Below are 12,265 nucleotides of genomic sequence, written 5' to 3' on the forward strand. Positions count from 1 at the left end.
GTAAATGTGATGTTGCTGGTAATACCTAAACACCATTTGCTGCCATGTGAAAGTAGGTAGTGTTTTGCTTTTAGTATGGGTTGACACTTTTCTTGATAATACCCTCTGAGTTTGTTACCATAAGATTAACACAATATCTTGTGGTCACTTCAGAGGTCGGGTTAATGTCTGTGTCTAGTTTTGCATGTTCTCTCCAGGTTGGGCATACTCCATGTTCTTTCTTTTTTTTTTTTATGTCCAAATTTGTGGATATATAACCCCATTTCCAAAAGAGTTGGGACAAGGTGTAAATAAAAACAGAATGCAATGATATGCAAATCTAATAAATCCTCATTCTTTTCACAATAAAACAAAAAATATATATAATGTTTAAACTGAGAATATTTTACAAAAAAAAAATATACATTTCAAGGAAAAAATGAGGTAATTTTGAATTTGATGGCTACAACTGGTTTAAAAAAAAAGTTTGGACAGGATCATGTTTACCACTGAGACCAGTTGCTGAAGTTTTTAAAGAGGAATGCTGACCTAAATATTTTGTTTCCTTTACATTTTTTATTTTTTTGCCCATTTACTTAAATTTTTGGAGTTAGATGTAACTTACGTTTATTTGAGAAAAACATTGAGACCGTTTTATCAACATTTAAAGTTAGGCAAGACGTCTGCAACCATTCTGCAACTTTTTGCATCACTTTTGATAATTTGTCAGCAACCTCCAGCTCGTTTTCCCCATAAGTGAAGATCACCGTATCATCAGCATACATGATTAAGTCAATGTCCAAACACACCCTAGGGAGATCATTCATATAGATGCTAAAAAGCAAGGGTCCCAAAAGAGACCCCTGCGGCACTCCCATCGAGGTGGCTCTAAACGCAGATTTGATGTTATTTACTTGTACACACTGATGTCGGTCACTCAAATAAGATCTTATCCAGTTTTGGGTGTGCTCAGAGAGACTAAATAGATTTAATTTACTGTAGGGTATCTGGTATCAAAAGCTTTGCGCAGATCAAGGAAGACCGCTCCCACCACTCCTCCCTGATCCACATATGCCCTGATAGTTTCCAAGAGGTAGCAACATGCAAAGTCTGTAGAGTATTTACGTCTGAAGCCAAATTGCATTGGATTTAAGAGAGCTTGTGATTCAAAGTGGATGGTAAGTTGCTCCGCCACCGTCTTTTTCGAGTACTTTTGACACAGCTGGGAGAATGCTTATTGGACGGTAATTGTTTATGTCTTGTTTATTTCCAGACTTAAATATAGGGGTAACAATCGCAGATTTTAGAGCTGCTGGAAAAATACCCCCACTAATCGATTTATTTATCATTGTTGTTGACGGATCAGAGAGGATGTCCTTATATTGTTTCAGAAAAGAAGTTATCAAGTCCATAAATATCTTTTGCTTTGATGCTATTTAGCACCGTGATTATTTTTTCAACTTTGGTTTTAGTTATTGAACTAAGATTAAAATCAGATTTATCATTGATTATGAGAGCGGAATGAACAATTTGAAAATTCTGAACTGAATTTTGGACAATGTTTAAAAAATATTCATAAAAATTTTGCTATTGCAAAAGAGTCATCAATAATTATTCCATTAATATTGAGACAAATATTCTCACATTTTGACTTTTCATGTCCAATCAATTTATCAATAGTTTTCCATATTATTCTACTATTTTCTTTTGCATTTCTAATGATTTGAAGGAAAAAACTGGCTTTGGCCTTTCGAAGCTCGGCTGCAACTTTATTTCTTAGATTTGTAAAAGAAAATCGATCCGTTGTTAGTCCTGATTTTAGAAATGTTTTTAGCACCACATCTCGTTTTTTCATCATATCCCAAATAACTTTATTGAACCATGGCAAATTTCAATTTTGTATGTCGCTTTCTTTGCTTATTTTTGGTATATTTGGTTAAAATGTCATTTACGGCTAGCATAAGATCATGACATCCCTGTTTACAAGATTTTTTCTCCAGGATGTCTGCCCACTTTATTTGTTTTAAATCTTTTTCAACCAGTTGTAAATCTTTCTTTGGAATGAATGTGATACACATTTTACTGTTCATTGGGTTTTTGTTTTTAAACCTTGTTTTTATCAATTTTCTAGCTTCTAGGGTTAAATTGTGATCGGACATACCTGTAACTAGATTATAAATTTTAATTATTCTCTCGGGTTTATTTGTCAATATTAGATCTATTAAGGTTTGAGAAGATCTTGTTATACGAGTTGGTTTACTTAGTAGTTGTGTCATTTGAAAAGATTTGGTTATTTCTTTAAGTTTGTTTCTACATGATTTCTCAAGCCAATTTAATTTAAAGTCACCTTAAAGAATAAATTATTTTCCATCACATTGTTTAAGTAAATTACCAAGAGAAATAAAAAAAAATCACTAGTAGCTTTAGGAGGTCGATAAATTGCTAATACACAGAAACTCATTTAACCAGATCCTCGCCAAATAACTCATTTAACCAGGTCCTCGCCAAATAAAGTGCATTATGTGCAAACAGGGCAAGACAGAGCAACATTTTGGTTTCAGAGCAGCCGCTACGAGCTACTGCCGGCCACCATCTTGGACCTTGTCCTTCTGTCCTCATGCTCTTAACTGAGCCACAGCCAAATCCAAAAGATATGATCAAGACACATTCACCTTAAAAAACACCAATTAATCCAGTCTTGAAGGTAGATAAAAAAAATGCTGGAGATTTACAAGAGATGAATAAAATATTTATTCTGTTAGTTCCTTTGGTGCACAATGTAGCTACCATTGTTAATTCTATACTACCAACTCACATATTCTTTACTGTGATTGATCTACTTTTTATTGCCTTTTTTTTTTCCCTTTGGCCTCAGAGTCACAGATGCTTTTTGCATTTTCGCATGTCAATTCACCTGGACCCGTCTTCCTCAGGGTTTTGATGACTCACCAGCCGTATTCTCCACTGTAGTGCACAGAACCTTGGCTGATTTCCACCTGCCAGAAACAACCTGCATCCTCCAATATGCAGGTGACATCCTTTTTACAGGACTGACTGAGCAGGACTGCCACAAACCTGCAGTGATTGTCTGCAACGTCATGGCTCAGGCTGGATTTAAAGCTTAATGCCAAAAACTACAGTGGGTGAAGTGAAAGGATCTGGGCCATGTGATCTCAGAAGGCAAATGAAAGATATCACTGGACCAAGTACAGCTTGTGACTGGGTTTTTAAGACCTCAGACTGTGAAACAGATGCAGAGCTTCTTGGGACTGATTAACTACTGCCAAGCATGGATCCCTGATTTCCCATCATGATAAGGTTTTCTGTAGTGCTATTGATCACAAAGCGCCTCCATCACATCTCCTTCTGGACTCATGACATGACTAAAAGTTTTACTGCCCTCAAAAAGGTCTGCTCCAGCTTACAGTCTGCTCCAGCTTTAGGTCTTCCAAATAATACTATGCCTTTAATTTCTATGTAAACAAACGTGGTTGTACGGCTGCAGGGACTATGTAAACAAACGTGGTTGTACGGCTGATGGTTTGTGTTCAAAACCTTCTGATGTTTATTTATGTGGATATGCGGTTGTAAGATTAACTGATGAAATAGTTGAAGCTAAATCATTACAATATACATCTGCACAAGCTGCAGAGTTGGTCGCACTTACAAGAGCATGTCAGCTGTCTGAAGGTAAAGCAGTGACTATACACTGATTCTAAGTATGCTTATGGTGTTGTACATGATTTTTCCGAAACATGAAAGCAAACACATTTTAAAACAGCTGATGGAAAGCGTATAGCACATTCTAATCTCATAGGCCGAAATTGGACTGTGGTTCTCCTGGGAGTATTCTTTCGTTAGAAAGGGCATCCAGCGTAGAACGTGCCAAATCAAATATGCGGATCACGAATCAGAATTTTAAACAAATTAAATTCAAATTCAAATTGTATTTGTCACATACACATTCATACAGAGTATGACATAGTGAAATGCTTTTTACGACTTTCCAACTTGTAAACATGAAAGAAATACAATATAAGATAAAAATAAAAGAGTAAAGTAACGTAAAAAATAAATAAAAATTAGTATAATCAGTATTCATGTAGGCGCATCCCAAGTGGCAGCCTGTTGCAGCAGCTCCCATTAAGTTTGTGCTTTTTTATTTATTTATTTTATAATGGTCCTGCACTTTGTGTTTTTTTTTTTCTTTGTGATTGTATGCGTGAAAATTGCAAACTGCACAATGGACATTAACAAAGTTACAGAGTTTGCTCTTCTTTTCCTGCTTCTTTGGACTTGGTTCACAGTCGCGTCTGGAAACTCTGTTCACAGCCACGGTCCTATTGTTTACACCAGGGATCAGCCGTTAGCATTCCGCAACATGCTACTAGAAGAAAAAACGGATATTCCCCGCGAGCTAAGAAGGAGAAGACGGGGAAACCGTGCTGGAGCTGTGTTGAGGGACTCAAAACCATCACTGGTCATAAGGAGCCCAGCTTTCAGGCTGAGGGTGATCAGAGGTGGGTGAGTGATCGTAATCTATTCTTTAACAGATTCGATCAGCTACCCTCCCCTGCCCCCATCCAGTCCCCCCTGCTGCAATCCCCCTTCTCTGCCTCCACAGCAAGCAGCTCCAGCCCCACCTCTTTCTGTACTGCTATCAGCTCACAGAAGCCCAGGTGAGAATGGAGCTCAGGAAGATCAAAGCGAGGAAGGCTGAAGGCCCAGACGGCATCAGCTCCAGGCTACATAAGACCTGTGCAGACCAGCTGTGCGGCATATTGCTGTACATGTTTGACCTGAGGCTGGGAAAGGTGCCACAGATATGGAAAACATCCTGCGTGGTGCCTGTTCCAAAGACGTCGTGCCCAAAAGACTTCGGAGACTATTGACCAGTAGCACTGACCTCGCATCTGATGATGACATTGGAGAGGCTGGTGCTCACTCATCTCCGATCTCTGGTGAGCCCATCAATGGATCCGCTTCAGTTTGCCTACCAACCTGGCATTGGAGTGGAAGACGCAGTCATCTTCCTCCTAAATCGGGCTATTTCACACCTGGAAAAGGCTGGAAGCACTGTGAGAGTCATGTTTTTTGACTTCTCTAGTGCTTTTAACACCATCCAACCTGCGCTCCTGAGGAGTAAGATGGTGTACATGGAAGTGGACCATCATCTGTCTGCTTGGATAATGGACTAACTCACAGACCGACCACAGTATGTAAGGACTCGTGACTGTGAGTCTGCCATGATTGTCTGCAACACTGGAGCCCGCAGGGAACGGTTCTAGCCCTGTTTCTCTTCACCGTCTACACTGCAGACTTCATGTTCAGCTCAGCAACCTGTCACCTACAGAAGTTCTCTGATGACTCTGCCATCGTTGGTTTGATCGCGGATGATGATGACAGGGAGTACAGAGGACTTATACAGAACTTTGTGGACTGGTGCCAATGGAGCTGCCTCCAGATAAATGCGGGGAAAACCAAAGAACTGGTGGTGGATTTCCGTAGGCACAAACAAACTTTATCACCAGTGAACATTCAGGGAAAGGACATTGTGAGAGTGAACTCTTACAAATACCTGGGTGTTTACCTAAACAACAAACTGGACTGGACAGACAACACTGAGGCAATTTACAAGAAAGGGCAGAGCAGACTCTTTCTGCTGAGGATACTAAGGTCTTTTGGAGTGCAAGGAGAGCTACTGAAGACCTTTTTTGACTCTGTGGTGGCCACAGCCATATTCTATGGAGTGGTCTGCTGGGGAAGCAGCATCTCTACTGCAGACAGGAAGAGACTGGACAAGCTGATCAGGAAGGCCAGCTCAGTCCTGGTGATTCCCCTGGACACTGTACAGGAGGTGGGAGAAAGGAGGATGGTAGCAAAACTATCATCATTGCTGAAGAACGCCTCTCACCCCCTGTATGTAACCATTACATCGTTGAGCAGCTCCTTCAGTGACAGACTGTTACATCCTAAGTGTCTGAAGGAGCGTTTGGTCTCATCTGACCACATGACTTTCTCCCATGACTCCTCTGGATCATCCAAATGGTCATTGGCAAACTTAAGACGTGCCTGGACATGTGCTGGTTTAAGCAGGGGAACCTTCCATGCCATGCATGATTTCAAACCATGACATCTTAGTGTATTACCAACAGTAACCTTGGAAACAGTGGTCCCAGCTCTTTTCAGGTCATTGACCAGCTCCTCCTGTGTAGTTCTGGGCTGATTTCTCACCTTCCTTAGGATCATTGAGACCCCACGAGGTGAGATCTTGAATGGAGCCCCAGTCCGAGGGAGATTGACAGTCATGTTTAGCTTCTTCCATTTTCTAATGATTGCTCCAACAGTGGACCTTTTTTCACCAAGCTGCTTGGCAATTTCCCCGTAGCCCTTTCCAGTCTTGTGGAGGTGTACAATTTTGTCTCTAGTGTCTTTGAACAGCTCTTTGGTCTTGGCCATGTTAGTAGTTGGATTCTTAATGATTGTATGGGGTGGACAGGTGTCTTTATGCAGCTAACGACCTCAAACAGGTGAGTCTAATTTGGGATAATAAATGTAGTGAAGGTGGACATTTTAAAGGCAGACTAACAGGTCTTTGAGGGTCAGAATTCTAGCTGATAGACAGGTGTTCAAATACTTATTTGCAGCTGTATCATACAAATAAATAGTTTAAAAATGTGATTTCTGGATTATTTTTTTTTTTATTATGTCTCTCACAGTGGACATGCACCTACGATGACAATTTCGGACCCCTCCATGATTTCTAAGTGGGAGAACTTGCAAAATAGCAGGGTGTTCAAATACTTATTTTCCTCACTGTATGTATGTATATATATATATATATATATATATATATATATATATATATATATATATATATATATATATATATAAGGCTGTCAAAATTAACGCGTTAATAAAGCGTTAATTGAAATTAATATTAACGGCATTAATTTTTATGACGCACGGATAATGCAGCTCGCATTTCTGTTTTGACCATTTTTTATACAAAAAAAAAATATATATATATATATATATATATATATATATATATATATATATAATAAATATAAAATAGGCAAAATAAAACCTTCAATGCAACACATTTATTCACGACATTCTTCTTCCTCTATAAAAAAATAATGAACTCCAGCGAAAAATTAGCACTAAACAGTTTTTCACATTTTACTGATGCATCAAGTCTCAAATCAAGCACCGAAATCCGCCATGATGCAATTAAACCGCCTATGTGGAAAAATAGCAAAAGTTCTATTTGGTATCCTGATGATTTACGTAATAATAATAAAAAAATTACTTTAAAACAATTACAAGAATATTTTGTCTTTATGCTGTATGTTGAGTATGTTTTCACCAATAATAAACGTACATTTGCATAAAGCATCCATATTTGTCGATGCCCATGTCCGAAAACTAGTCAGTATCTGGTGTGACCACCATTTGCGCAACACAGCTCCTTCGCATAGAGTTGATCAGGTTGTTGATTGTGGCCTGTGGATGGGTGGTTCACTCCTCTTCAATGGCTGTGCAAAGTTGCTGGATATTGGCAGGAACTGGAACACACTGTTGTATACGCTAAACCAAAGCATCCCAAACATGCTCAATGGGTGACATGTCTGGTCAGTATGCTGGCCATGCAAGAACTGGGATGTTTTCAGCTTCCAGGAATTGTGTACAGATCCTTGCAACATGGGGGCAAGCACTATCATGCTGCAACATGAGATGATGGTTGTGGATGAATGTCACTATGATGGGCCTCAGGATTCAAAATGGCATCAATCAAATGCACTTGTGTATGTTGACCATAACATACGCCTGCCCATACCATAACCCCACCGCCACCATGGGCCACTCAATCCACAACGTTGACATCAGCAACCCACATGACACCATACATGCTGTCTGCCATCTGCCCTGTACAGTGAAAACAGGGATTCATCCATAAAGAGAACACCTTTTAAAAGTGCCAGACGCCATAGAATGTGAGCATTTGCCCACTTAAGCTGGTTACGATGACGAACTGCAGTCAGGTCGAGACCCTAATAAAGATGACGAGCATGCAGATGAGCTTCCCTGAGACGGTTTCTGACAGTTTGAGCAAAAATTCTTTGGTTGCAGCAAAACCCAGCCATTAGGGTTGCACAAGCCAGTGCACTCTTATTGGTGGTCCTAAGCCCGGATAAATGGGGCGGGTTGTGTTAGGAAGGGCATCCAGCATAAAACGTGCCAAATCAAACATGCAGATCACAGACATTAATTTCATACCGGATCGGTTGAGGCCCGGGTTACCAACCACAGGTATTGTTAGCCAACAGGGTAGCGGTGTAAATTGGGCTACTGTTGGCCAAATGAGGAGAAGGAGAGGTGGAAGACTTCTACAGAAACAGCAGATAAAGAAGGAGTGTAGGAGAGTGAGGGTTAGGGTTGGTACTTTAAATTTTGGTATTATGACTGGTAAAGAAAGAGAGGTAGATATGTGAAGACCAAGTAAAAAGGAAGTAAGGCCAGGAATATTGGAGGTGGCTTTAAAATGTTCTATAATGGTGTGGATGGAAAGACAAATGGTGTAGGGGTAATTCTGAAGGAAGAAGCTGGATGTTGAAGTGGTGATGTACAGTAAATATCATCAGTGCCTATGCACCGCAAGTCGGTTGTGAGATGGAGGAGAAGGAAACATTCTGGAGTGAGTTAGATGAAGTGGTGTAGTGTGTACATAGGAATGAAAGATTGGTGATTGTGGCAGATTTCAATGGCCATGTTGATGAAGGGAACAGAGGTGATGAGGAAGTGATGGGTAGGTATGGTCTTAAAGAGAGGAATGTGGAAGGGCAGATCGTGGTAGATTTTGCTAAAAGGAAGGAAATAGCAGTGGTAAATACTTATTTTAAGGAGAAGGAGGGTCACGTATTAGAGTGGAGTACGGTACACACACACTATGTTCTATGCAGGAGATGCAACCTGAAGAAGACTGGAGACTGTAAGGTGTTGGCAGGGGACAGTGTAGCTAGACAGCACTGGATGGTGGTCTGTAGGATGGCTTTAGAGGTGAAGAAAAAGAAGAGGAAAGTGAATACAATAAAAGATATAAATAAACACATGATACACAGCACATGACAGGGTCCTGGAATGTTTATTGGAAAGTTTATTTAATTTCAGAACAGAGAATAACACATAGTTTGACTCATCAGGAGAAATCCCCAACTGAGTTTTTACTGCCCTGTTTACAAAAAAGGTAAATAAGGCCCATAATCATGTCCACTCACACTGACACATGAAGCAACACTGTCACTATCACCCACACTGATAGTATCACACTCCAGTGGAGGGCTAGGATAAGGGTGACAAATATCTGTTTGGGTAGAAGCATCAGAAACTTGGGGACACACAAAAGACGATATGATGGCCACATTTGTGTGTCAGGAGCAGGTGTGGAAGACACCAAAACTTTCAGAAAAATAAGCAGCCACATGTGAAAGTAGAAACTGACGATACCATCACTTTAGTGAAGACATGACACCTTGGGATGAGTGATGCTGTGCAGAAAAGTGACTGGCTAATAATATGCTTAGAATTGATATGAGCTAATTTAAGCGCTTATGCAGAATGATATACTCAATAAATTACTAACAAGTAATAGCAGAATATAAGGTGGTCAAAATGACCGATGAGTAAGAGCACTGTTGAGGGTCCAAAGTAAGAATAAAACATAGCAAGAAAGTAAATGTTCCTTAATTTTTTTGGTCCAGCCCCCAACGTGCCAAAGCTAATGGTAACTAGAAATAATAGACAAACCCCTAGATGACGTAATGAGGAAGGATATTTGCAAGATAATGGTAACTATTGAAGCCCGAAATTTTTGTGTTTCCCAAGCTAATCGGGTAAGGCTCAGATTTGGGGGAGCTTCCAAAGTTAATGGTAAACAAGGAAGGCTTGTCATGTTGATTTCAGACAATCTCTGACATGTCATGAGTATGCTCTTGGGTGGATTGTGGTTTTTTTTGCTACTGCATTAAACTCTATTTTGCTCACCTCATGCACGTTTTCTAGAAGTCTATTTGATAAGGATTATTTTGACAGCATTGATACTTGAAGACCGAGCTAATGTCAGAAATGACCGGCCTGTAAGAAAACTGAGAACAGAGACAGCTAGGAAGGTACTTGGTGTAACATCTGGAATTAAAAAGGAAGACAAAGAGACATGGTGGTGGAATGAGGAATTGCAAGAAAGCATAACGAGAAAGAAGTTGGCAAAACAGAATTGGACAAAAAGATATTGAATAATGTGGATATGGTGAAGCAGGAAGTGGATAGAATTAGTAAGGAGGAAGTGAGAGAGCAGCGATTAAGAGGAGGAGGAGTGGAAAGTCGGTTGGACCAGATCACAATCCAGTAGAATCATGAAGATGTTTATGATAGATAGCAGTGGAGTTTTTAACCAGATTGTTTAACTAAATTTTGGAAGGCGAATGGATGCCTGAGGAATGAAGAAGGAGTGTGCTGGTATTTAGGTTGGCAAAGGGATTTTGAAACCTTGTGTTGTTGATGGAGAAGTATAGAGAAGGACAGAAGGAGTTGCATTGTGTGTTTGTGGATTTAGAGAAAGCGTACGACAGAGTGCCAAGAGAGGAGTTGTGGTGTTGTATGAGGAAGTCAGGTGTGTCAGAGAAGTATGTGAGGGTGGTGCAGGACATGTATGAGGACAGTGTGACGGCAGTGAAGTGTGCAGTAGGTACGACAGACTGGTTCAGGGTGAAGGTTGGACTGCATCAATGATCAGCCCTGAGCCCTTTCCTGTTTGCAGTGGTGATGGACAGGTTGACGGACGAGGTCAGACAGGAGTCTCCCTGGACTATGATGTTTGCGGATGATATTGTGATTTGTGGTGAGAGTAGGGAGCAGGTCGAGAAAAGCCTGGAGAGGTGGAGGTATGCGCTGGGGAGAAGGGGAATGAAAGTCAGTAGGAGTAAGACAGAGTACATGTGTGTGAATGAGAGGAAGGGCAGTGGAGTGATGCGGTTGCAGGGAGAAGAGGTGAAGAAGGTGGAGGAGTTCAGGTACCTGGGGTCAACAGTGCAAAGTAATGGAGAGTGTGTTAGAGAAGTAAAGAAAAGAGTGCAGGCAGGGTGGAGTGGGTGGAGAAGAGTGGCTGGAGTGATTTGTGATAGTAGGGTATCTGCAAGAATGAAGGGGGAAAGTTTATAGGTCTGTGGAGACCTGTGATGTTGTATGGATAAGAAACAATGGCATTGAGTAAAAGACAGGAGGTGGAGCTGGAGGTAGCAGAGCTGAAGATGTTAAGGTTTTCGTTGGGAGTGACGAGGATGGACAAGATTAGAAATGAGTTTATTAGAGGGACAGTGCATGTAGGATGTTCTGGTGACAAGGTGAGGGAGGCGAGATTGAGATGGTTTGGACATGTGCAGAGGAGGGACATGAATTATATTGGTAGAAGAATGCTGAGGATGGAGCCACCAGGTAGGAGGAAAAGAGGAAGACCAAAGAGGAGGTTCATGGATGTGGTAAGGGGAAGACATGCAGGTAGTTGGTGTGAAAGAGGCAGATGTAGAGGACAGGGTGGTATGGAGACGGATGATCCGCTGTGGCGACCCCTAATGGGAGCATCCAAAAGAAGAAAAAGAAGTGTTGTCTGTAGACATTTTTCTCAACTAGCCAGCATTTGTCTGAACAGTGGCTACTGCTGTGTGCTGCTAGGAATGGACTTTTGTAGGAAAACCCTGAGTTACCTCCTCTTGATATTTTCACAGTTTACAAAGTATGCATACAAATGTGGTATCAGATCCATGTATTAAAGCATTTTTACAATTAATAATACATAGTGTCATACTAGGGCTTCATCCCTAGTTAAACATAGGTTATTATTATTATTATTTTTTTTTATATATATATATATATATTTTTGTTGATGCACAAATTTTATGGTTGTGAGTTTCAAGTTATCTTGCTGTGCCTTTTGCCTATTTTATAGAGGGCCTGCTACCTTTTGTATCCTGATTTATACATCTCATCAGTGAGAAGCCAATCAGCCTGGGCATGATGCAGTTCTGCTTGCCATGGCATCCAGTCTATAGCCACTCAAATCCCCTGTGCTTTAAAACATTGTTACAGCTTTCATTTAGCCAACCATTCCACTAAATCAGTATTACTCCACTACAACCCTTATCCTGTTGCTGGATTACACATCCTGCAGAAAGCTATAGGCTCTCTTAAACTCTGTTATTGTGTTACATTTATTTCTTCAGAGAGACTT

At 40.5% G+C, this 12,265-nt stretch overlaps 1 protein-coding gene and 1 long non-coding RNA gene across 2 annotated transcripts in view; one reads left to right on the top strand and one right to left on the bottom strand.

The window, feature by feature from the left end:
• The window catches only part of LOC310733312 (uncharacterized protein), a 91,475-nt gene that overhangs the window by 61,421 nt on the left and 17,789 nt on the right, over positions 1–12,265 (top strand). The gene's annotated exons all lie outside the window — the stretch shown is intronic.
• LOC310733403 overlaps positions 2,757–12,265 on the bottom strand; it is a 61,378-nt gene continuing 51,869 nt past the window's right edge. Inside the window, exon 3 of the long non-coding RNA XR_014535712.1 lies at positions 2,757–2,777. This is a non-coding gene — a long non-coding RNA (uncharacterized lncRNA). The remainder of the gene's footprint in view (positions 2,778–12,265) is intronic.

This window comes from Silurus aristotelis (genome assembly GCF_946808225.1).
Source record: "Silurus aristotelis genome assembly, chromosome: 11".
NCBI lineage: Eukaryota > Metazoa > Chordata > Actinopteri > Siluriformes > Siluridae > Silurus > Silurus aristotelis.